This window comes from Sturnira hondurensis, unplaced genomic scaffold (genome assembly GCF_014824575.4).
Source record: "Sturnira hondurensis isolate 20B ecotype Veracruz unplaced genomic scaffold, ASM1482457v3 Scaffold0004068, whole genome shotgun sequence".
Lineage (NCBI taxonomy): Eukaryota > Metazoa > Chordata > Mammalia > Chiroptera > Phyllostomidae > Sturnira > Sturnira hondurensis.
Genome location: NW_028076699.1, coordinates 321,899 through 347,642, shown reverse-complemented (window position 1 = coordinate 347,642; position 25,744 = coordinate 321,899). Strand labels below are relative to the sequence as shown.

Here is a 25,744-nt window from a genome sequence, read left to right as displayed (position 1 = left end):
GAGATATTTGCGTAGATCAGGTGGGAGCAGCATAAACGAGAGGGGAGAGAGGAGGTGTATGGATCGTTTACAGTCCTTACAAGTGAAATGTTTTGTGAGTTGGGTTCAAGGAATCAGGCAAGGTCATGAACAGAAAAAAATAACTGAAGAGGTCAAAATGAGAAACATCAGAAACAAGACAGAAACTGGAACACAAGCCAGTGGTTGCTGACTAAAGCTCTCGGGTTTCAGACTTCAGCGTTTTTTTTGGCACCGGCTGCATGTAAAGGTGCAGGTGACTCGTGGGGGTTACCTGGCGAAAAGAATTCAGATCCAAGGTCCATGTAACAATAGCTGACATTTTAAAGTTTAAGGCTTACATGCTTATTTCACAGAAAGATGTTTATTTCCTGTAGTTACTGTTTACAGTTCCAGTAAGCTGTCATCAGGTAAGCAATTACACCTGATTCAGGAGAAGTACTTCTGTGTTGTTTAATGTTTTGGCCAGGAGGTTGTAAAAATAAAACTTAAAAGTGAAGTGGATTCAATAAGATAGAAGGTTATTTCCTTTTTATGTGATAGAAGAGAGATGAGTGACTCTCAGGGCGGCTCTGCTGTTCTCACAATGCAGCCTCCGACTGTGGGTCCAACATAGTGGCTACTCTGGTTCTCATCAGCTCCCTGCCCTTGGGGTGGAAGAATAAAAAGAACCAGAGAAATCCATTCACATTCTCTTGGAGGGAGCATAATGTGGAAATGGGCCATGCCATTTCTGATCACATGAGCACCCACTAGGCTGCAAGGGTGGCTGGGAAAGGTAGTCATTGGCTGGACAGCCATGGTTCCATTCGTGTGACCCAGTAAGACTTGAGAGTTTAGCTTTATATATTGGTTGTCAGCTAGTAGTGTCTGCTACAAGTTTGAGCCACCCTTGATTACTGAATTACACAGTAGGTTATTTTAGTTCAACCTTTCTGTGGTGGAGTCCTCATGACATCTCTGTTGAAGTTCAAGAATATAGAGATAGAGACATGAAGGATCCAAGTAGCACCTGTATTGTTATGTTTTAGACAACATAACTTGGTTTCTGTGGTCTGTTCAACCACTGGTAGGGTACGTCTGGGGAAAGAACGAAGCCAGGGTCGTCTGCAGAAAGAGCCCCTGTGGAACTTCGTGGCTCAGTAGAAACCAGCTCAGGACCTGAGCTGGTAGAGAAGAGGGAGGAGCTTGGGGCAGGGGGAGAGGGGAGGAGGCAAAGCAGCCGGCATTAGTCATCGCTACTTTCCAAGTCCTTTAGCAGGTGATTTATATATATTTTTTATCTTGTTTGACCTTCACAAAACCTATTCGTATAGTTATGTTCATTTTCCAGATGAGAAAACCGAGATTTAGTTCCATGTCTAGTATTAAAGTTGTAGACTCAGTACTAGAAACTGGGTCTCTGACTCCACACTTTTCTGCCAAAGCAGACTATCTCCCCGGAATATATGAGATCGAGGGAACGGATGTGGCTATTCAGTTGGCCTCCAGCGGGATTAGGCAGCAGTTCAATATTTAACACCCAAAGCCAACCTCGGCTACATTGAAATAAGCGCAAATACACTTACATTATGTATTAAGACTTGAACATATGAATTTCGGGGAACACAGTTCATGGGTCATTAGAGCGAAGGCATGGTCACTATGTCCTCGGTCCCCAGTTTGGTGTTTTGGAGGCCATGCATGAGTACCTGCCTTGGTGAACAATGATCAGGACTAGCTGTCAAGGGAGAAGATCTTATCCTGTAGTTAAGGGGTGCAGGCAACTTAGCTCTAAAACAGTGGACCAGGAGCTAGGGTAGTTGTAGTTCTAGCACTAACTGTGTGTTTCTAAGTATATTTTAACTTTTTGATGCTTTCCCTCCCTTCACATAAGATTAATGTTATTTCAATTTTTGTATTATTAATTTTTTTATTGAGGTATAATTGATATACAACATTCTGTTAGTTTCAGGTGACATTTGTATACATTGTGAAATGATCACTGCATCATCAGTCACTATAAAAAGGTACAAATTAGCCCTGGCCAGGGGCTTCAGTTGTTTGGAGCACTGACCCAATGCACCAAGATTGTGGGTTTGGTCCCTGGGCAAGGCACATGCAAGAATCAACCAGTGGATGTATAGATAAGTGAAACAAGAACTTGATGTTCCTCTCTCAGGAATGTATTAATAAATAAATAAATTATAAATAAACAAACAAATTTTATTAATTATTTAATAAATAAATAAATACATTTTTATTTATAAATAAATTTAAAATAAATAATTTTATTAAATAAAATTAATTTGTTAAATTAAAATTAATTTTATTAAATTAATTATTTTGTTTTGCCTTGACTTTTAGATTCCACATTTAAGTGAGATCATATGATATTTATCTACCTCTGTATGACTTAATTTCACTTAGCATAATACCCCCAGGTTCATCTTTGCTGTCACAAATGGCATGATTTTATTCTTTTTTAAGGTTGAGTAGTATTTCGTATATCAATATGCTTCATCTCTATCCATTCATTTATTCACTGATGGACACCTAAATTGTTTCTATATCTTGGCTATTTATTGTAAATGATGCTGCAGTGAACATAGGGGTAAATACCTTTTTGAATTAGTGTTTTAGTTTTCTTTGGATAAATACCCAGAAATGGAATTGCCAGATCCTATGGTAGTTCTATGTTTAATTTTTTGAGGAACCTCCGTACTCTTTTCCATAGTGGCTGAGCCAATTTAAATTCCCACCACCAGTGCAGGTGGGAAACGAGGGTTCTCGTTTCTCCACGTCCTCTCCAAGACTTGTTATCCCTTATCTTTTTAATAATCACTATTCTAACAGATACGAGGTGACATCTCATTGTGATTTTGATTTGCATTTCCCTGATAATTAGTGATGTTCAACATCTTTTCTTGTGCCTGTTAGCCAGCTGTATGTTTTCTTCAGACAAATGTCTATTCAGATCCTTTGCCTTTTTTTTTTTTTGCCATTGAGTTGTGAGGTTTTTTTTTTTTTTAAGATTTATTTATTTATTTATTTATCTTTAGAGGGGAAGGGAAGGAGAGAGAAGGAGAGAAATATCAATATATGGTTGCCTCTCAGGCATCACCTGCTGGGAACTGGCCTGCAACCCAAGCATGTGCCCTGACTGGGAATTGAACCGCGATTGTGTGGTTCGCAGGCCCGTGCTCAATCCACTGAGCTACACCAGCCAGGGCGAGCTGTGAGTTCTTTTATATTTTAGATATTAACTCCTTATTGGATATGCTGTGAAGATGTTTTCTTCTGTCCATTGGTTGCCTTTTAATTTTGGTGATGGTTTCCTTTGCTTTGCAGAAGGTTTTTAGTTTGATTAGTATATTAGCTCTGCTAATAGAGCAATATCTACAGGAAATATTCATTAAAAGTCCATAATGTTAATTTAGCAGAAAATTTCCAGAGTAACTTTATTAGATTTTGTCTGTTAAGTTAATGGATTTTTAATGGATGTCCTAAGGAGACATATCATTAACCAGCATATTGCTATACATGAATTAAAACTTAACCCATTTGTCAAAATTAATTATGTGATGTTTCCATTTATTTTCATTTCTGGTGACTTGAACTTGGAGTTTCAGTCTGAACCAAAAGTGGAAGATGCTAAGGAGGATGTTAACTCTCAGTTGTGACTTTCAGAGACTCCCCTGAAAGCTGCCTTCAGATATTCTTTAGCAATTCTTGGAGCTATAAAAAATGAATCTCAGAAGCTTCTCTATGAAGTGTTAAACATTTCCAGTGGACTCATTGCCCGTCAAGATGTGGGCAATATAGTGCAAAACCTTTTAGCAGATTTGAGCAGAGCGTCATGGATTTGAGCATTAATACAATTACCATAATTTGCTCCATGTGGAGCTTTTAGCCGAGTCTTTACCAGCCTTCCTGGACTCATGCAGTAAATAAAGGCTTTCCCCGAAAACCGAACACCTCAGCAACTGATGGTCTTATGGAGGGATATTTTTGAAATAAATTATTTATACAGTGTAAGTTAAGGCTCAAATGCAATATTTATATGGTGCAGTTCAAGGACAGCAGAACAATTTTTCATTGTTTTGAGTAACTACATGCAAGTTTGCAGAACTAAACTGTTACTACCTAACTCCTTCCTTTAAGGAAGTATTTGGATGATGTCATTTGGAAACATTATAAATATAAGGAAAAAGCATTTTTTGAATCAAGTAATATAGTTGAAACTCTCCAAGTTGATTTAATGTGCAGGATCAATGAAGAAAACATAAACCCAGTGTTTTGTAGGGAATTATGTATCCATAGTCTAATAAAATGGTCTGTATCAATAAATTTTGACCTTCAGTTCCATGTGACTAATTCCCAGGTTACCTATGTAATCCTAAGTACCTATCAAAAGCAAAGAGGAAGGAAGAGATCAGTAGGGAGAAAGGACCCTTAAGAAGACAAGCGACATCCCACCTGTTCTAATCGATTGTCCAGGCTCACTTTCAGCGTGCCACGGTTCCATTTTTACTTCCTGGGAAAAGCATTTCAGTGTTTTATTGGGGTAGACCTCTTTGTGAAAACTCCTGCGTACAACATGCTGAATTATAGAGTGATTATTGGCAATACAGGAAGAGCTTTGTTAGATAAAAGGGTTCAGTGTGTTAGCTTATAGCTCATTCATTATTTGGGGTCAGGGAAGCCAGGCAAAGAAGAAACTTAAAGCCCAAGTAGAAGGAGTTAGTAACTGTTAAGTGAGAGGCAGAAATGAAGATAAAGTATATGTGAAGGAAGACCCTTCCTTAAGGGGAGGGAGGCTACATTTTTTAATAGGCTTTCTCTCCCTCCCTCTATGAGACTACATTTTTGGCATCAGACACTGTGGGTATCATCATCTAGCACACAGTAGATGCTGAAAAAATATTTGTTCAATGAGTGGAGATAGGTTTGGATGAAGGATTTGGTAAGCCCCTTCACGGCTTTAATTTCTGTAATACGTGATAGACTTTCCATAAACTGTTTTGAATTAAACGATACTACTAGGTTACAGACAATGATTTCATTTTGTAAATTCAGTGTTTGCAGTCCTTTTTTCAGTAACACATTTGGCACTTAAGAAAGAACTCTTGTAGAAAACATACTCCAATCTAAATGATAGCTGTGGTCCAACCTTATTCCTATACCAGATCTTGGAGACTTTTTTGTGGCAGGAAATATCACAGACTCCTTTCACAGGAAATTGAAACAAACAAACAAAACCAAGAAGAACGAAACTTAATTTAGGAAGATTCGGAATATTGCTTTTCTATGGAGTAAAATAAATCCTGTAGTTAACTAAAGCTGTGTTTTATTATTTTTTTTTTTGTTTTGTAGACTTAAAATTGTACGTAGAGTGTGTGTTGAGGACACAGATGCTCCAATACTCATTCCTCCTTTATTCTAAAGTCCAGCCAGTTGAGGGCAGTTCACAGAACCACCAGAAGCAAACTGAGTATTGGCTTTGGTTACACTGAATTAAAGGGACGGAGGAAGGGACCTGGATGGACCTTGGGATCTGCATGACAGCAACTTAATACACTCCTTGGCATGCCCAGGGGCTGGGAAAAGGAGACAAGAGCCGTGGTGGGCCTGCTTTAGCACTTGATGTGCTTACCTTAGGAACTCAGAGAGCCCGCTGGCCAGAGCGCGGGTAGTTTAAGAAGGGAGACAGGTGCTGAACCTGTGCTAACCCTGTTTCAAGGCTGTGGTTCTATTTTCTGGGTAACATGGTCCCATGGATGTTGGCTTTCTTTTTCAAGTCTCATGGATCAGTGAAGCGATTCCTCTTCTGATAGATGGAACAAATAAGAGAATAGAAGCAGGAGGTGGCCCTGTTCATATTAGTGTTACTTCATCCTGGAAGAGAGAGAAAAAATCCCCCTATGGAAACATGTGTAGGGGGTTTTCACCAGCAATATTCGTCATGACCAGTGTTGGGACCCAGAATCCAGTGATGTCATTGATAGTTGTGGGTATTATAAAATTCCTTTTAGGCTATTAATATCCAATGTTCTGAATTTGCCCAATAGGACCGGGCATGTTTTCAAGGAGTCATGCTTTTATTTCTTAGAATGCAAAACTTGCTTTTCATTTAGTTTTTTGAACTGCTGCTGCATATTGGTATCACAATCTAACTGTTTTTAGTAATTCATACTGGGAGGTCTTTGGCCCCAGGCAATCTACATTTTCCAGGCTCTGTGGAGCTATGACAATACTCTCTTCCATGTTTTGAGGGAGGTTATCCCTGTGGGTGCTTTGGTCTAGGCTTCGCCTTTGTCCTTTACCCTGAGCTTTCTGTCTGTCCCATCTCCTCTTATCACCCTTGTCATTCCTGCCCAAGAGATAGAACAAGGTCTTTCCTGTTCTTCAGGCAAGTACATGTCCTCTGAGTACTGTACTGTCTTATTTTACCTTTTAATAAAACTTTTTCCTGATGGAGAATGACCTGGATAGAGGTCTTCATGTCAGTTAGTGATCTATCCAATCATGTATCTATCCATCCAAGCACACTACTGAGTGTCTCCTACGTGCCAGGTGCTGAGTGAATACTAGAGATACACATAAATGAACTCACCACAGTCAATCCCCTTGGGAGTCTCATGTCTGTGTAGCAGAGGGTGGGGATACATGAATAAATCAGTAATCTCACTGTTTTTCAATAAGTCTAGAGATGTCCAAAGTACTGTGGAGAAGCAGAGCAGGAAGTTGCTAACACCTAGAAGTAATATCAAGGAAGTCTTCTCATGAGATGGCAGTTGAGATGTACCAGAAATTCATGAGTGATAGCTTACCCAATAGGGGAGATGACCTCTGAGGCAGAAGAAACAACACGGGCAAAGTCATGGAGGTGCGGAAGAGTGTAGGGGGTCTGCATTGCTGGGTGCAGCTGGAGCACAGTGGGCCTGGGGTGGGATAGGAAGGGGACTGGGTTTAATTTCTAGTGGGACTTCATCTACCTTGAAGATGGGGCCACTGGTAAGAAACAGCCTAACAAGATTAGCTCCATTGCTCTCAAGAGAGTTCCAGTGACTACTTCTGCCAGTGCTATAAATAAAATTAAGGGCAGTTTTAGGGATTTTGTAGCTCTTGTGAAGATGTGTGTGTGTGTGTCCCAAGCCCATTTTTTACCTTTAATCAGATACAGTATCCATTTCTTATCCTTCCTTCCATAAGGTTTCTCGTGAAACTGAAATGAGGTCTCGGATATCATAGAACAGTGTGGTTTATGAAGCCTATAGACATGTTAGCTGTTATCATTTTTTAAAATATTTTACTCATTTATCTTTAGAGGGGAAGGGAAGGAGAGAGTAAGAGAAACATCAATGTATGGTTGCCTCTTGTGCATCCCCGGCTGGGAACTGGCCCCTGCCGGGAACTGGCCTGCAACCCAGGAATGTGCCCTGACTGAGAATCGAACCGTGATTGTCTGGTTCACAGGCCCGTGCTCAATACACTGAGCTACATCAGCCAGGACTGTTATCATTTTTAAGTGTACCTTGGTGCCTGGAGGACAATGGTTTTCACTTCTGCAACACTCTGTGCCCTGCGTTTTGGGCCTGAAGGAAGTAATGGTGCCCCCTGCTTCTCATCACCCTTAGGTTCCCAGAAGTACTGTTTCAGCTGCTGGCCCTTCCAGGAATAGCCCTGCAGAGCCAGAAGGGCAAGGGAACAGTGATGATCACCTCATGTGAGACAATGGCTTGCAGAGGTTTTGTTGGATATAAGGTTTCATGTAACTTTCAGCATGGCATCTGGAAGATATTTGGAAGCCCCCAAAGGGTGAGGTCGGTCTCTTCCTACTGCTGAGCAGTCAGTTAATACCAGAGCAAAGGGACTGTGGAGATTTTGCTCTAATGCCCCCATTTTATATATGAAGAGCCAAGCCCCAGAGGGGGAGGGTGGATTTGCTTGGTTTTACAACGCCTGAGTGACACAGCTGAGACCAGAAACCAGGTCTTCCGACCCCCCGTCCTGTGGCTGTTCCACTACTCTATGCTACCTTTCCTGTTTGACATTTTTAAACAAACTTTGGTCATTTAGCCAGTTTGGAAATGGTTGTTCAAAAGAGACTAAGAGTAGCAGAACAATGCCACCAAGGGAGAGACTTACACAGGTAAATTCACCCAACCATTGTCCTTGCATTCAACCTTGCAAATGCAGGAATAGGACTTTGTCAAGTGGCCAGGGATAGTTGGATCTGGGAGCACATCAATCAAGCTCTTAAGCCACTGAGTTAGATAAACTAAAATAATTAAGTAATATGTTAGCTCTTACCTATTCTAATGGTTGAGAATTGGGTCACTAGAGTCAGAGGGGCATGAATGTAGTTCTGGCTCTGTTGTCTGTAAGGCATGCAAGCCCTGTCATATGTATTCTTGGGCATGGTACTTTATTTATTTATTTATTTATTTTTGAGCCTTAATTAGTATATTATGAGGATGAGTAGACGTATTAGGAGGATCAAGGAAATAAAGCAGGTGAAGCTCCGGCACATGCTAAGTCTTCAGAAAATGTTATTTCTTACTGCATTAATAACTGGCCATTCTCCTGAACTCCAATTCCTCTCTAGGTGATAGGTCATGTCTGCCAAAGCCAATATCCCTTGAAAAATTCCATGTAATTATAACCAACTTCTTCTGATTTGGGGGAGTGATCTTTTTCTGAGCTCCACCCTTGGGTTCACATAACTTTTTTGCAAGCAGGATATAATCAAAGTAATCATATTTCTGCTTCTACATTATAATCACATTCTAGGCTTATCTCCTGGAGAGGTTACCTTGATCAGAATTACAGGTTTTCCTAAATTCTTCAGTCCCACAACACACTCTTTAGCTTTTTCTCTATGAGCAAAAAGACACATATCCATAGGCAAATAAAGAACATAGGATACATAGGTAATAATTAACTCAGTGACTAATGTTCCCATAATGCTTCATGACTTTAGAAGAGTACTTCTTTTCAGATTTATTTTTCCCACCAAATTTGAAAGATAGGTCTTCATAGCATTTGGAAAAACCAGAAGTCATGAGCTTTAGAATCAGAAAGACCTGGTATCAAATCCAAAATTGACCACTGATGGGCTGTATAACTTTGGGCAAGTCACTAAAGCTCTCTGAAGCTTGATTTCTTCATCTGTTAGACAGGTAGGAATACCTACCTTGCATGGTCCTTGTGATGGAGCAATGATGTACATAAAGTGGCTAGCTCTGGTAAGACTCAGGTAAAAATAGGTAAATTAACCAGCACAAGAAGGTTCAATGCTGCGTGAAATATCATAGTGAGAAATGGAGCTAGCATTGGACTCCCCTGATGTTAGCTTCTTTGAACAACCAAAAAGGACTTTTGATAATTATATTCAAAGGAAGGAAAACTGAGAAGGTAGGACTAATTATGTGCAAAAACATAATCAGAGTAATAACTGAGTTAAAAAAGAGAGGAAACGCTCAGCTCTCATCTCCCTTCTTTGCCCTCATTCATTAACTTAACAACATGAGGCATTGTGCTGCTTGTTGGAGAATAATGGTGAATCCAAGCTAGCAGGGTTCCTGCCTTCCTGGAGTTTCCAGGCTAATACAGAGAGCACCAGTTAATCGATCAATCAATCAGTCAATCAATTTAAAGATTGCCACTGAGGTAAATGCTACAAAGAATGGGTAAAGCAGACGTCAACACTGTATAATAAGGGGATACAACGTTGTCAGGGAAACTGGGAAATATTTGAGGAAGTGATGATTAAACTAGACTGGATATGCATTAACTCTGTGAAGATGGCAGAGAACAGTATTTCAGGCAGAGGGGACAGCATTTGTAAGGACTCTGTGGCAGGAAGGAGTATGGTGAAGGAAGGCCAGCGTGGCTAGAGTTAAGAAAGTTGAAAGGAACAGGATGTGAAATGGTGCTGAAATCATTCCAGAAAACCAGGCTTAATCAGACCAAGTGTGGCTGAGAGAAAATGAAAAATCTAAGAGAGTATTTTGATAATCTAAATCACTTTTATATATTTATGCCCAGCTAGATATCCACAACTAGGAAAATCGGTTTAAATGCAGTCTTGGGGCCACTGAGGATATAACTGAATTGCTGCTCAGAGATAGGAGAGTGGTTATCCTTTATCTCAGTGTTCAAAAGTTTGGTTTATAAAAACTATTGGCCTGTCCTTCATGTTAACGATACAAGATATATTGGTTTGGTTATTTAGCACATAATTGTGAAAGAGTAAGTCATTAAGAATTAGCCCAAGTTCACTATGAAGAAGTCATGCGAACCTAACCTTAGGTGTTACCCTTTCTTGGAACTGTTTTCTCAGTAACGCTGTCCCTGTTTGGAGCACTGTACAGGCTCCAGTAGCACTTTGGTCCTTCTGTCTTGTCTGTCTACTTGTATTTTCAACTAGACTATCCATATTTTAAAACTTTTTTCCTCTGCCTAACATGAAGTTCTTCTGAAATTCTGGGAGAAGAATGAATGAATAATGTGACATTTTGCAAAGCTGCATGTGTTTTAATGATGTTGCAATTCAAAATTCAGTTTTGGAATTTTTTCCTTTATTCTCAAAATTTATAACTTGGGACTTGCTTCTAGATCTGGTTGGACATCTGACCTCGTGTCATTATTTTTGTCTATTTAGAGGTCATTTAAGTCAGTGTTCTCGGAAGGCAGCCATTTCCACTGGTTGTCCTTCTGTGTGGCCATGGCTGCTGCCTCTTCTGCTTAGCTTCTCTTGGTCATGCAGCTGGTGGGTGGCGACCTTGGCCTCCGAGGTTGCCCTTACCTCTGCATTCCTAGCAACTCTGCAGTGCCCTTCACCCTGGTTCTGTGGAGTTCTGATGGTGAGATACCATGACCTTTTCAGTTTCCCATCACAGGCTAACCTTTCTGAGAATCCACATCAGAAGGCTGCTGTGGTCGGGTTGGCAGGTCACCGGTTGACTAATGGCCTCTCCAAGGTTTGTTGGCAGATCCTGCGTTGCCGTGAACCCTATTGATCCCAGAAGTTTGCCTGCTTCCCAGACAGCCTCTGCGGGCAGGAGGAAGCAGTGAGTCACGGCCCCACCACCCCTGCCACCCATCTGTTCTTGTCGCAGAGGGAATGAAGATGATCTCTTTGTGGTATTGTAAAACCTAGAAAGACATTAAAAATTCCGTTAAATTTTTATACCCTTTTAGCTGTTGAAATGTACAATCTATTAGGAGGGGGAAAAAGCCTCCTGCAATTTTTTTTCCCCACTGCTTTTACTTCAGAGGCTACTTAAGGGACCAGGTAATGATTTTACGATGTTTATTAATACTTCATGTTCTGCTTCCCTCCCCCCATTCTCTTCTACTGAGGACTGAGCATTCATCTTCAAATTCGAATTACAGAAGCTGCCCAGGGATCGTTAAGAGACTGAGTTTTTGTGCTGTCATGTCGTCCTATTGTGGACATTAACGTAGAAATCTGCTGTTTCAGAGCTCCTGGGTGGGGGTATTGTATTTTCAAAATATGCTTTGGGATAGTGGAGAGAAAATGGGATTTGGAGCCACGTGGACATGTCGGCATCCTGGCTCTGCCGTTGACTAGCTGTGTGACTAGTGTCAAGTGAGTTCCTCAACCTGTGAGGACCCAGGTTCTCCTACCTGCCACCCTGAGTAGTGCCTGGGAGTTAGGGTGACCTCACACAGCGACCGCGTCATGCAGGCCCCCCAGGGAAAATCAAATAGGATCCGAGTGCTCGAATTATTTTTACTTTCACCTGGTTTTTCTGAGTAATTGCTTTTATTTGATCTCTTATGGGCATTATATTGAATTACTGGCAAGATATTCCTCATTCTTTTGGCCGCTTGAGGATGTAAAGTGAATTTGGGACTTACCTACAGTGGATTTGTAAGCCAATGGTATATGTGTTTAGCCCCATTTGAATTCATTTTGTTCCCATCTTTAGTTTTATTTCATCTTTAATCCCACTTACCTTATGTTACCTTTGCCTACTAGTTATAAGCTCCCTCCAATATTTTCTGAGACAAGATAGTACATGGAAAAAAGTGGGGGACAGCTGTCAACATGGCGGGCACCCCGGGCCTCTTGCTCGCCAGGCGTGTCCGAGCTGTCGTAGCTCCCTGTGGTTTCGGAACCTGAGGGGTGGCAGGCCCAGGTTCTATGGGCAGCAAGCCCACCCGATTCCGACTGGGAACCGGAGGAGCAGGAGCTGCGGGAGGTGGAGAGGTATCAGCTCTTTTCTGGGCCCTCAGCCTGAAGGAGGGCCTCCGGCCCGGAGATCCAGGCCTCGTCTCCTTGGCACCAGGCGTCCAGCTGTTGCGTTGGCAGTGGCCCTTGTTTCTTATTCTGATCAGAGACGCAGGGGCAGGTATTCAGCTCCTTTGGGACCAAGGGTCCCTTCACCAGTGATGTATTTCGTCACCCGTTTAGAGAGTTCGGCTGGCCCAAGTTCTAGGTGTGCGATTTCTGGGGCGGTGAACAAAGAGGGGGGCTAGCACTCCATGATTTAGCCCGGGACTTCAGCCACCCCGCTTGCTTCCACGCATGGCTCCTGCCATTGGTTCTCTTCTCCGGCACCCTGAAACGACAGAAAAAAGCCATTTGGTTCCAGCAAATTCGGAGGCAAATGGAGGCGCCAGTGCCCCATCCAGGACTCTGACGAGGGAAGCCATGGAGCAGATCCTGTACTTACATAAAGAATTTGCAGAGTCCTGGTCAGTCCCCAGGTTGGCGGAAGGCTTTGATGTTAGCCCTGATGTGATCAGAAGGGTTTTAAAGAGCAAGTTTGTTCCCACATTGGAGCAGAAACTGAAGCAGGATCAAAAAGTCCTTAAGAAAGTGGGCTTGCCCACTCGTTCGGCCAGCTTCCAGGCTCTGGGGATCCCTGGAAACTGCTTCCCACAGGCTACTCTTGGGGGGTGAAGCCTCATGCTAAGGCCAGGGTCACAGCACAACGTTGAAGGTGACGGAACTGAATATTCACAGCACAGACCCACCGAGGGGACAGAAGAGAAGGAATAACGGGATCCAGAGCCTGGAGGAGGAGAGCCTGGCGCCTGTGGCTGCAGCTGGACGTCACTGGAGAGAGCTGAGAAAGTGTCCCACCTTGGAATGTGAGGGCGCCCCGGGGGACTGACAGGGCTGGGTTGCCCAGGGCAATCAGGCTGGAGGAGCTGAAGGCAGGAGAGCAGGTCGTCGGACTTCAGCAGCAAAGCGGTGCAGAGGTGCAGGGGGGCGCGAGTTCTTTGACGGCAGTGCAAACTTCGTGTGTAGAATCTGAGCTGGAGCCCGACTTGCGGAGATGCTGCGTCAAACCCAGCTGGGCTGGCGCATCTGCGCTGCCTGGATTTCTGTGTGCGGATCAGCCACCCTGAAATAAGAGGAAGCGATGAGTCTGGAAATGGAGGAGAGAGTTGCTTGGTTTCCAACTGACGAGAGGCAGTGGACTTCACAGGGCAGGTGTATATGGGGGCAGCCTGAATGCCCGGCCGGGTACAGCCCAGCTTCCTGGAGCTTGGCTCCCTTGGTCTGACCCAGCTTCCTTGGTCTTGTACTCCCTTAGTCTGAGTACATTCAGTACTCACCCATCTTGCTTAGGCTTTCTGTGTTTCAAAACCAGACCATATTGCATGTGTTAGGGATTTCTTTTGTACCTGCAAAATATGTTTTGGAGGAATTGAGATGTTGGCCTTCTGACTTTGTTTATTTCTTGATTAATGAACACTAACAGTTCTGAAACTGCTTAGTCAATTGGCTGTTTTCATTATGTGCAAAATAAACTGAAATGTAGCAAAAAAAAAAAGAAAAAAGTGTGGGACATAGCTGGTACTCAAAATATGATGTTAGGTAAATGAACGACTAAATAGTGTTAGAAAATACACACAAACAAATGCTTCAGAGGAGAGTTAAAACAGATAAAAGCCAGTTGAGATCAGGATTTTGTGCCTTTGAGATTTCCATGTGAAGACATGGAGTAACCAGGGGGTCTACGCCAAGAAGGAGGATGAGGCTAGAAACAGATTTGGAAATTATCAGTGTAGATGGTATTTGAGGCTGCAGGTATGTGTGCAAGACTCTAGAGGAAGAAGACAAATGGGTCTGGGGGGAAGGAGTTGCAATACTTAAAGGCCAGGCAGAGGAGGATGTGCCTGCAAAAGAGGCTAAGGTGTAAGGGACAGGGAGATAACAAGACCCGGAGAGTTGGGAATGGTGGGGAACAATTCCCAGGGATGCTGAGAGAGAAACTGAGATGAAATCGGAAAACTATCCATTTGGCAAAGTGATGGAGACTTTAATGAAAGCCACTTAATTATAAAAGTAGTGGAGAAGATAAGGGTTGAGGAGTAAATAATTAGTACAACTGACATTCATTTACCAAGCATTCACTGATGCCATGGGCTTAATGTATATTGTCATATTGCAGTAACGTTATGAGATCTGTGGCATCTCATCCCTTTGCTCCGTTTTACAGAAGGAATAAGGCACAGAGAAGTCAGTCACCCTACATCACACTGCTGGTCAGTGTGGATTGAGGCGACAGGTCAGATGTGTGGTCAGGACAGCAGGGCAGTCCGATGCCAGACTGAGAATACAGAGCCAGCCCATTTGGGCAGCTCTTGAGAAATCTGGTTGGAAGGGAGAGACAGAAAAGTGTGTGTGTGGGGGGGGGGCTGGCTAGAGGAGGAAGAACAGTTGAAAGTGGATGGGGTTTTCTTGTGCTTTGTTGGTTGCCTGAAGATGGAAGAGATTTGCTTGAGGGGGTCTAAATGCCAATGAGAAGGTCCCAGTAGTGACAGGCTGGTGACACCACAGAGAGAAGGGAGAAGGGAACGGCTTCTAGAAAGGAGTGAGGGTATATCCTCTGTTGTAATAGGAAGAAGATGAATGCAGACCTGGGAGGAATGGATGCGCAGAAATGGGAAGTTGAGGGAGCTCTTCTGTTTTCTATGTGAAGGAGGAGATGAGATGACCGTTTGAGGGTGTGGGGGAGTCACAAGTTTGAGAACAGTGGGAAAGATTGAGATAGAGAAAACTTGGAGGGTTGTTGAATGATGTTGAGAGCCTCGTTGAGGGGCTGTTGTGAAATTATTAGTGTGCCCTTTTGGGTGATTTTCTCCGGTGCGCTCAGCATTCTGGTTGCAAGCACAGAGGAAGGGGGTGCTCATTCGTCGTTTCGGTAATGGTGGTGAATAGTCGCACCGCCAGTTCTGCGAGCCCTTGATGTACCCGGCTCTTTGATTCCCCGCACCTGTTCAGTTACCAGGTTTTGTGCTCCAAATATCTCTGTAATCCACGTCCTCTCTCTACATTAAGTGCTACCAAGTCTCTGTTGCTATAATCTTCCACCTGGACTATTATTCAGCAGTCTTCTCACAGGTCTTGCTGAATGAAAATTTGCTTTCTTCAGTTTATTCACACTGCAGCCAGCATGAGCTTTTTATAATTAAAATCTAATACTGTCACTTTCCAGCATAAACCTTTCCAAGTCTTCCCGTTGCTCTTGGGACACAAAAGAAGCCCAACCATGGCCTCCCCTGCTGGTACCGTTCTCCGCCTTGACCTCTGTCCTCTAGTCTGCAGCCCATCTTTCAGTTCTCTGCCTGTAACACCCTGTCCTTCCCACAGGGCCTGCTCCCATGGTCTCGTTGTCTAGCCTTTAGTGACCTGTCCCTGTTATAATGGCAGAAGAAGGACAAAGGGCAAAGTGTGCATGTTAACTGAGTCTGCTTTCACTTCAGGATGTCACCTCTGACGCCTCAGCCTGTCACTTCTGTCTGCATCTCATTGGTCAGAATTGTATCGCATGAATACCACTATCTCTAAGGGAAGTTGGAAAAGATGAGTTTTTCATCGGTCACATTGAAATCTTCAATAAAATCAGAGTTGCTTGTTAAGAAAGAAGGAGAGGGTTTGTACTAAGTACGCAGCTTAGAGTCTCTATCATAGATGAGAAGCTGTTTTTCAGGTGAAGAATTGGGTGAAGGATATTGCTGATTGAGTAACAGCATAAGTACAAGTTCAGAGCTGAGTCATGTGGTGTTTGCAGGGAAGAAGTTGCCAGAACATTGAGTTTGAGGTAGAACAAAGGAAGGGAGAAGCTGGAGAAATTGGCAGGGGCCAAATTATAATGGCCTTTCTATGCGATGATGAGTTGCTTAAACTTGCTCGTCTATGTTCATGTTCTCTAAATGGGATTTTCTGTCCCGAGTAATGCCAAGCAAGATGGTCTGTTGCATATGGGAAAATAATGTATCATTTTTGTTTATTCTTTTAACAGTTCTATTTTATGTATGTCTTATACACACATAATCACATAACACTTATAAATTCATGTGTAATTTATAATTTATATGTAATTATAAGTAATCAATATTTATATGGAAATCCATGCTGAAGACATTTTTGGAGGCATGCACAATGTTAAAGTTTAGAAACCATTATATTAGGCATCAAGGAACTGTTGAAATATTTTAAACCTACATTGACCATTATTTTCCTTTAGAATATAAAGTTCTTCAAAGTTTTCTGATAATTTTGGAATGTTAGTACTTGGGAAGGAACATAGAGGACATCTGCTCCGTTTTGTAAGGAAGACAACGGGAGCCCAGGAAAGGTACATCATTAGGGACAGTCTCTGAATTGCTGTGAGGCAGAGCTGGAGCGCTAAGCCAGATTCTGTCCCCGAAGGGCCTTTCGCGTGTTTTTCCTACCCAGCAGTGGCTCTCTTTCCGAATGCCCATCCTGTTTCTTCAGCCATTGCTGTCCTCGTCAGAACCATGGACATACGGGAGCCCAGGTGCGAGTGAAGGTGTCTGATGGGCATGTGCCTCAACAATACAGAGTCTGGTGAGAGAGAATTAGCAGCGCAGCTTTAAGATTCTCTTGACCGTTTAGCTGTTGGCCTGGAAGTCTGGAGGCACAGACTCCCCTAGGTTCCGTTTGTGTGACGCAAAAACCATTGGTGGTTCAGTTCATTAGAAAGATTTTTTTTTGACATTGTGTTTGCAAAGCCTGCAGGCTAAGGGGTTGAACTGAACTGATTTCTGACTTGGGAAGATGGAGACTTCCCAAAGGATGCACTACTTCACTTCATCTCAGCTCTGGGCACTTGAAGAAACACATGCTCCCATGGGAATGTGTTTGTGTTTGGATATATTTCACAAAGAGTATCTTGTAAAACTTGATAGGGGAAAATCTAATTTATAGAATACTATTTCCTGGTGCTGTGAATACTAGTTCAGGTCTATGTTAACTACTTGGCCAATGTAAATGATTTATTTCCTCATAGTTCACTAGCCCAGCTGTGCAAGAATAGGAAGAAAAGGGAATCTCTGATAACCAGATGGTGAAAAGATCTGTACTCTCCCGGGTACACTCAACTATTCAGAAAATTCTGTTTATAGGGGTATAGACTAAGGGTTAGGTGTCTCCAGATGAATGTGTTTGTCAAGTTGATGATCATGTTTACCAAGATCCTTTTATCACCAGCTGAGTCTTCTTTTAATGGCTTAGGTCACCCTGGAATTATTTCAAAAACCAGCCTGATGTTATAACCTCCTGTGGGCTTGCCAGACACAAATCTAAAGTGAAGTCTGTAGTCTTCATGGTAGGAAACTTCAACCTCAATTACTTGAATCATGGACAAATGTTTTCATATTTGAGCAAGGGCTTATCTCTGCAAAAATGACCATTTATTTAAAAGACATAGCTTTGTGTACACACACACATACACACACACACACAAAGTTTTTTGGATCTAGGAATCTTGATTACATTTCCCCAAAGGGAAATTATGTATATAAATAAAGGAGAAATTACATATATATATAATTGTTTATATGTGTGTATATGTAGTATGTATATACACATAGATATAACTATAGGACCTGATAAGAGAGTTCTGATTTATTTGACAGTCTTGCTTAGTCTGTGAGATTTAGTTTGGATATTGAAATATTGCCATTTTTGGAGCATTCTAAAGGCTTATTGGCACTAGAAAGAATATAGTATATACCATATAATTTTATGGGCATTTCTGAATAAACACACATATGACTAGAGTTCCGATTTTTATTACTTTGAATACAAGCTGTTGCTGTAATAAAATCTCCAACAACAGTGGTTCAAATATGAAGAATTTATTTTTCTTGGTCCAGGGCTGGTACTGCACTTGAATGGATTCAAAGATGCAGGCTTTTCAGCTGGTTTTCTGCCATTTATAGGATTTCGTCCACATGACCGAAGGAAGGTCCATTTCAGCCTTCAGGAAGGGAAGAAAAGGAAGGTGAATGTATGTTCCTTCCCTAAGGTCATGAACAAGTAATTATACACATTATTCTCACTCTCATTCTATTGACCTGAACCTTTTAATTCTCTCATTGGAGACCTTTTAATTATCTAATTATTACAAAAGTTGATTCTGGAAAAGTAACTGATATTCCATTTCTGGGCCCCCATTTTTTCCTCTGTAAATGGAGGGGATTGAACTCTATCAGCTGTTGTCAAACTGGAGTGTGTATAAAACCACCCGAAACCTTCTGGAAATACTGATTGCCGAGCCCCATGGCAGTTTCTGGTTCCAAAGGTGTGGAGCGGGGCTCGAGCACCGGCAGTTCCAGCAGCTCCCAGGGTGGTCCCGGCCACATTTTGAGACCCACGGAAGTAAATGGTCCCTCAGATTTCCTCCAGAGGATCAGTGACGTGACTACCTTCATTGGTCTGTATTTGTGGGTGGTAAAAATACCACTGCTTTATGTGGTGACTTCTCAACAGCTTTGACCAAGTTCGATGGTTACCCAGGAAAATTCTCAACATAAATAGAGGAAACTGATGAACATCACTCCTTCATGTCTTCATTTACTCAGCTGCTCCACAAATATTTAAGGAGCATCCCCCCTGCTAGGCATGGTGCTGGGTCTTGGAGATACAGCATGATCGAGTCGCAGCCAGACCCTGCCTGTGAGGTGCATGTGGACCTTGGAGAAAACATTAATTTCCTGTTGTTACTGAAAAGTGAGTGTAAAGACCTATGAGAATAAAATATTCTGTGGAATTTGGGATTATAACTTCAAACTTTACCTAACCAGCCTTAATTTTCTACTGTGTTCTTAATAAATTGTCTATTTTCCTGTATCTAGTTTGATTTTTGTTCTTTGCTTTTTGAGGTATTTCTATTGTGTCAGCTCAGTAAGTGGCATTCTCATTTAACTCTTGCCAACCTAAATGATGGCTTCCGGTTCTAGATGAAACCTTGGCTTTGTTCAAAATTTGCATTTTCATTTTTAGCAGCTAGTGACAGTTGAAACTGACACAAGAGCAGAAATCCTTGTCCACAGCAGTTTCCTCCCTCTTATTTCAGCTTCAATGAAATTAGAAGTCCTAGGGAGATGGGCTGAAATTGTCATTTCCACGCCCACCCGCACCTCTCGCAGTTTGACTTTTTAAAGGAAAGATGAAGGATGCGGGGTTTTGGAGGAAGGATGTCTATTATAAGAAGAGGGGGAACGTGAAGAGCGTACTGATAAAGGTTATCATTTGCTGAGTGTGTATTATGTGCCAGGGACTGTTGCCAAGCATTTTACATGAACTGTCAGGTGAACTTTTCAACCAGTGATGTACAGGTACAATGATTATTGTCCTTTTACACATGCGGCAGTCATGGACCATAGGGGTTAGAGAACTGGCCCAGAGTCTCCCAGTTACTTAGTGGAGGAACAGGGATTCAAAACTAGGCCTGTCTCACTCCAAAAGCTCATGCTTTTTGTCAGTAAATTACACCCCCAGTCATTTTAGTTCATGCATTTTTCATGGGGTTGGTGCTGAATCATTTGGCTTATTGGTTTTCTGACTCATCTCACGGAGAAGGGCCAGAGTCAATGTATCTTCTGCGTTCTCCCTTGTATCCTCTTTCTTCCTGCTTTTTTTCCAAATACAGTCTACCTAGTCCATCATAATTTTTCTTTCCACTGGGCTTGATGGAATAGTTCCTTATGGCTCATCTCTCTGTAATACAGCAGAAGTCTGGTAAGCTTGCCAGGCAGTAAGAGTGCATTTGTTCAGGACTGTAATGTTTATTTGAAAAGGATTTTCAATCACAGATGTGACTTTTTTATGAGCCTCATTCTATATACCTGCGATTGGAGAAAATGCTTCAGTAAGCAATGCCTCCACGAAGAGTTATCATCACATGCATTATCTTAAAAGATTTGGCAGTAAAAACCAGTCAAATTATTGATAATCCATAATTAATATGCAGTAAACAATATGTTTAAAATGAAATTCTCCTTGGTAGTGATGAGAATATGGGCTTTTATTTATTTGTTTTTTTGTAACTCAATCTTAGAAAAGATAGGTCATCCCTCACTAAGGGATAGGTAAGCACATCAATCTGGGGGTTCAGTTTTTCTTTTAATTGACAAAGACATGATTCCACTTTTCAAAAGAAGAGTAGTTTTATTTTTTAAGCTCATTAAGATGGTTCTAAACGTCTTGGCTAGCAAACACCTTTTTAAAAAATCAATGTTTCAGTAATTTAAAGTGAATCAGACCTGTACAGTTACATTTTCCTTAAGGGGGATATGCTTTCAAAATAATTACAGTAGAGGCAGCTTTATAGGTCCTGAGAAAATGTGCTTGGAAATGCCCTTTGAGTTTTTATAAACCCCAGAGCCTCCATAAAGTGGGACTGCCCTGGGGTCATCCTCAACTTCATCGCTAGCTCATGTGTGTGACCAGCAGTGTGGAGAATGCTGAATGCCCACCGATCTACATAGTCCTGTCCCTGTTATTAACACAGCTCAGACTTTTTACTAACATCGCTCCGTAAAGACTACATTTCCTAGCCTCCTTTTTAGCTCTGTATGCTTTGTTTTGGCCAATGAGATATAAGCAGAGGTATCCTCTGGGATTCCTGAGAAATCTGCTTTAAAAGGGTGAGGGTGCAGGGGTGGTGGTGGTCATGTTTTCCCTTCCTGCCTGCCTGTGTCAGGTGGGTTGGCTGGAGTCCTCGAGGCCGTTTTGGAGAAGACAAGGGCCGTTCCCCGGGGACGGCAGCACAGGGAGCTGTCGTGGTCCTGCTGTGCCAGCCGTGGACTTTCTGTCTTTTACATGGGAGAGAAATTTTTCTTTTCTTCTTTTTAATGTCACTATTTTGTGGATTTGTAGCTTCATTTAATCATAACTAATAAAAATGGTGACTCATCAAGTTTGGGGAAATAGCAAGTGCATTAACATAATAAGTTTAGCCGTCATTCCTGAGTACCCTCTGTGTGCCGGGAACTGTTCTAAGAGCTTGTTTGTAATAGCTCATATAACTCACTCAACAGTCTCCTAAGAGACTATTGTCCCCATTTTACAGATAATGAAACATGTGCAAAGAGAGGTTAAATAATTTGCCGAAGGTCACACAGGAGTTGAAACCAGTCAGTCTGGCTCTAGAACTTTCTTTGAGTCACGGTGGGAGAGTGACTTAACAACATTTAAAAACTGAGCAAAAGCTGGATTTAGACCCCAGCTTTTGGGGAAAACCATATCATTGGAGACTTGTCCCATATACCCAACTTTGAAACCAATAATGTGAATGTCCTCTGGCATATGGCTTACCTCCCCTGTGCCTTGGACTTTTCACCAATAAGAAGCATCTGGCAATAGCTCACGTGCCTACTGGGCATTCACTCAAACCTGGCACTGTGCCAGGTACACCGACCGTCAGTGACAGCCCTGCCGAGAAGGAGCCCACGTGGTCTGAACAGCTGAGGAAAGCTGAGGAACAAGGGAGGTGCCACGTCTGAGAGAGGTTTTAGTGCTTGGTGTGCGGTAGGCAGCCCACAGTTTTTTCTGAACTGACCTGCCAATGCTTGAAGTGCCCCGTGAGTGGGAAGAAATAAAGGAAGGGCGACCGACGTTGGAGTCCAGCTGGCTCAGGGAGGCTTAGGAAGTGCTGGGTTAATGTTGTTGGAGTCCACAGGTGAAGGACGCTTGCAGATTTAGTCAGATTTGGGTCTGCAGTATGTAAGTTAGGCTGCTTTCTCCCTCCTGCTCTTTGCATGTTCCAGGCTTCGTGCCTTGAACACACTCCATGCTTGCCTGCTTTAGTACGGACATGAATTCTCTTTTCTCTGCAGACCACCCTTTCCCAGCCTCTCTTCCTGGGTGAGTTCTGCTTATCCCTCTGCTTATCCCTCTGCTTATCCCTCTGCTCTCAAGGACCTACGGGGCGGCTCTCCTGAGTAGATAGGATCTCAATTTTATACCTTCTGGGTGTGGTAGAACCAGTCAAAGTGGATGACTTCGTTCTAAAGTCAGTGTGTGCTGTGAACATGTTGTCAGCCAGAATTACCCTTGAAAATCCCTTCGGAGGCTACCTCCATAGTGGAAACTGACAAACCAGCATGGTAATCATTCCGTTATTTCCTTTTTCTTTCTTTTAGGTACTGGCCTATTTTAGGGTCTAGGTTGTATGAAAGAATGCAGGTTACATAGAGCCAAACAAGCTGAGCACCCCAAGGCCTGTTAGGTAGGTAGGCCATGTTATGAATGACACTAGAGCCCTATATAGCAAAATGAGAGACTTCACTCCGTGAGAATACAGGAGCTGAAGCCAACCCAGGGAAGAGCTGATTTACATTCTACTCCAGGGCTGAGTTCCCTGAGTGGGATGGTGAAATAAATTACTTGAATTATTTATATTGTTTAATCTCTTGCTGCATCTCTTTCGTTTGCTTCCTCAGTCCTGTGTGCAGTTGAGTTTTCGTGTCTTATCTGTGCAAACCACAAATCTACCGCACCTCCTTTTATAACACTCATTACCTGTGCATCTCTCATGGATTGCTTACAGTCATGGGTTGGATGTTCCTGCCAGCATGTTCCTCATTCCATGAGGACAGGGGCCATGTCCATCTCGGCGCCTGTTGTGGCCGCAGCATCGCCACAGTACCTGACACAGATTTTCTGAGCAACCCCATTACAAACACTGCTGTGGCTTTCCATTCTTCGGCCTTCAAGAAGATCCACTGAACTTTCTTTCTCATCGCTGAGACCTGTGGCTGCCGAGGCACTCAGTGAATCAAGTCTGGGGTGGAGATAAAACCTGCCTGGGCTGGTACCGCACAAAATGCTACAGAAGCCCCTGAAACTGATAATTATCCAGAGACACTTGATATGTCTAAGGGCCTAAGGAGCTTTGGACCACCTTGGCTCATTATCACCTCATTAAGCACCCCTCCCCCACCTCTAAAGGCTCAGCTCCCTTCTCACTGCCAGCCCCAGGCCCCAAGGCTCTTCCCCAGCCTGACTTTGACTGAGGCCCTTTCATAAATGAACTTCACTGAAACAGGATCTTGAACATATGTCAATTTGGGTTTCTGAGAAGCCTGTCTGGTAACAGCAGCATCGTCTTTTCCTTTTTAATTCTTTCTTCTATTTTTGAAGAGTCTAAAAGTAAAAGCAATTAAAGAAAACAAAGGAATGCAGGAAACAGTCTCCCACTCTAATACATTTTGTTAACTTTGCCTTTTTCTGGCTGATTTAACACAACTGAAACCTTACTCCATATGCTAGTTTGTTACTTGCAGTTTTAAAGTAACATCATTACATATTCACATTTCCATTTTTCTTATTATGCCCTTTATCAGCATAATTTTAATAACAGTATATTTTGTTAACGGATTTTATTACATTTTAAGTCTTCTATCAAGATTGGACACAAATCTTTTTTGCTTTATTCTTTTGGAATATAAATATTATGATATAAAACCATATAAATATACTGTAAGGAACCCATTGTTTATTTTCTGTATTATATTTTTAATTTTATTTTGGGGTTCTGTGGGGCAAACTATATTCCTTCTTCACAGCTAATTTAGGATTAAGATTGCTTAGGATTGTTAAATGGATTACCACTCATCATTTTACCTTCTAACTTGCACAGTTTTTTTGTTGCTATGACCTTTTCTATATTTTTGGTATTAATGAGTTTGCATCTTTGAAAAGAAATACCTCTTCTACTTTATACCCATTAGATGACTGCTATCAAAAAAACCCCAAGAGCAGGTGTTGGTGAGGATTTAGAGAAACGGTGTGCTGGGTAAGAATAGAAAATGGTGCACCCACTGTGGGAAACAGTATAGCAGTTTCTCAAAAAGTTAAAAATAGCCTTGTCACACCATTACATTCCTGGGTGTGTGCGCCTGGAAGAACCGAAGGCACGGACTCGAAGAGACGTGCGCGCTCCTGTTCCTAGCAGTGCCGTTCACAGGAGTCAAAGTGTTGGGGATGGATGATGGGTGAACACAGTGCGCCACATGCATACGAGGCAGCGCCATTCAGCCTTAAAGAGGAAACTTGGGCTCAAGCTAAAATGTGATGAACTTTAAAGGTACTGTGTTAAGTGAAATAAGCCAATCACAAAAGACAAATGCTGTGTGATTCCACGTACATAAAGTACCCAGAGTAGTCCATTTCAGAGAGTCAGAAAATACATTAGCGGTTGCCAGTCCCCGGAGGGAGGGGAGAATAGAGTGTTGTTGTTTAACGGGTACAGAGTTTCGGTCCTCATGATGAAAAAGGGTCCTGGAGAGGAATGGTGGTGATGTTTGCACAACTTAATGCTCACTGAACTAAAATGGGAAAGGTGATGAATTTTATGCTATGCTTATTTTATTACAATTTTTAAAAATGCAAGAAATACCTCATTGTTTTTATTTTAATACCATCTTGAAAGAGAAAGAGTGAAAGAACCAATTAATATGTTCAATCTGTTACTTAAAACAGAAGTCTACTATTTTCTGTTTTATAGGTAGGCTTTTTCTAGTTAAATGACTTTGCCCTGGTCACAGAGCTAATGGCAGGTGAGGGTTTAATTTTTTTCTGGGAGGAAGGCTGGGGCTCTTCCCTGCTGAGATGCATAGATCAAGTCATTCTTCCAATACCAACAAATATTAAATAAGCATCTCCTTGGTTTCAACGCTTTTGAAGGTAGCAGTAAGAGTGTTAAGCTTATGTGTATTACATATCACAGGACAGTGTGAGGAGGGGATTCCATGTAATAAGCACTTCATACACAAACAAGACAATGACAACTATCGATATGTATTATGGTAGAAATAAAATTATGGCTGAAATATGGTGAGGGAGGCTTTTGACTTGAGATCTCATCATGGAGATGGTTTCAGTAATATGGACATATAGGCAGAAGAAACAGAATGTGCAAAGGCCCAGCAAGGGAAATAAGCTTGGCAAGTTTTGAGGAAATAAAAAGATCAGTTTAGCAGAGTGTAGTCAGAAAAGAGAATGGCTAGAGATGGGGTAAGAGATTTTTTAAATGTGGAGCCTCAGAGCCAGGGAGTACATCATCCACAGTTTTTCTACAGGTAACAATAGCAAGTGGATGACTTTTGGAATGGAAATGATGTGATGATGATTTAGCTGTTTAACACACAGTTGGTTTTTACTAAGTCTTTAGCATATAGCAGGTGCTGGGTAGATAGACAGGTACAAGAAATGCAATATTGAGCAGACACTGTTGCCCACAAGGAAATTACCGTCTGGTGAGGAAGAAAGAATAGCACCTGTAAAATATATTGCCCATGATGTGCACTCTGAACTGGAGAGGATTTTTAGGAAAGAAAAATTCCCATGATCAAATTTAATTGGGGATTCATATTTTATATTCCTTAGAGATTCTCAGTGCACACCAGCATATTAAAGTTAGAGAATTATTGCAGCTTAGAA

At 42.1% G+C, this 25,744-nt stretch overlaps 1 protein-coding gene and 1 pseudogene across 13 annotated transcripts in view; both read left to right on the top strand.

The window, feature by feature from the left end:
* Positions 1-25,744, top strand: part of FGGY (FGGY carbohydrate kinase domain containing) — a 399,534-nt gene that overhangs the window by 151,092 nt on the left and 222,698 nt on the right. The window lies entirely within an intron of this gene.
* Positions 12,080-13,547, top strand: LOC118984934 (neugrin-like; annotated as a pseudogene).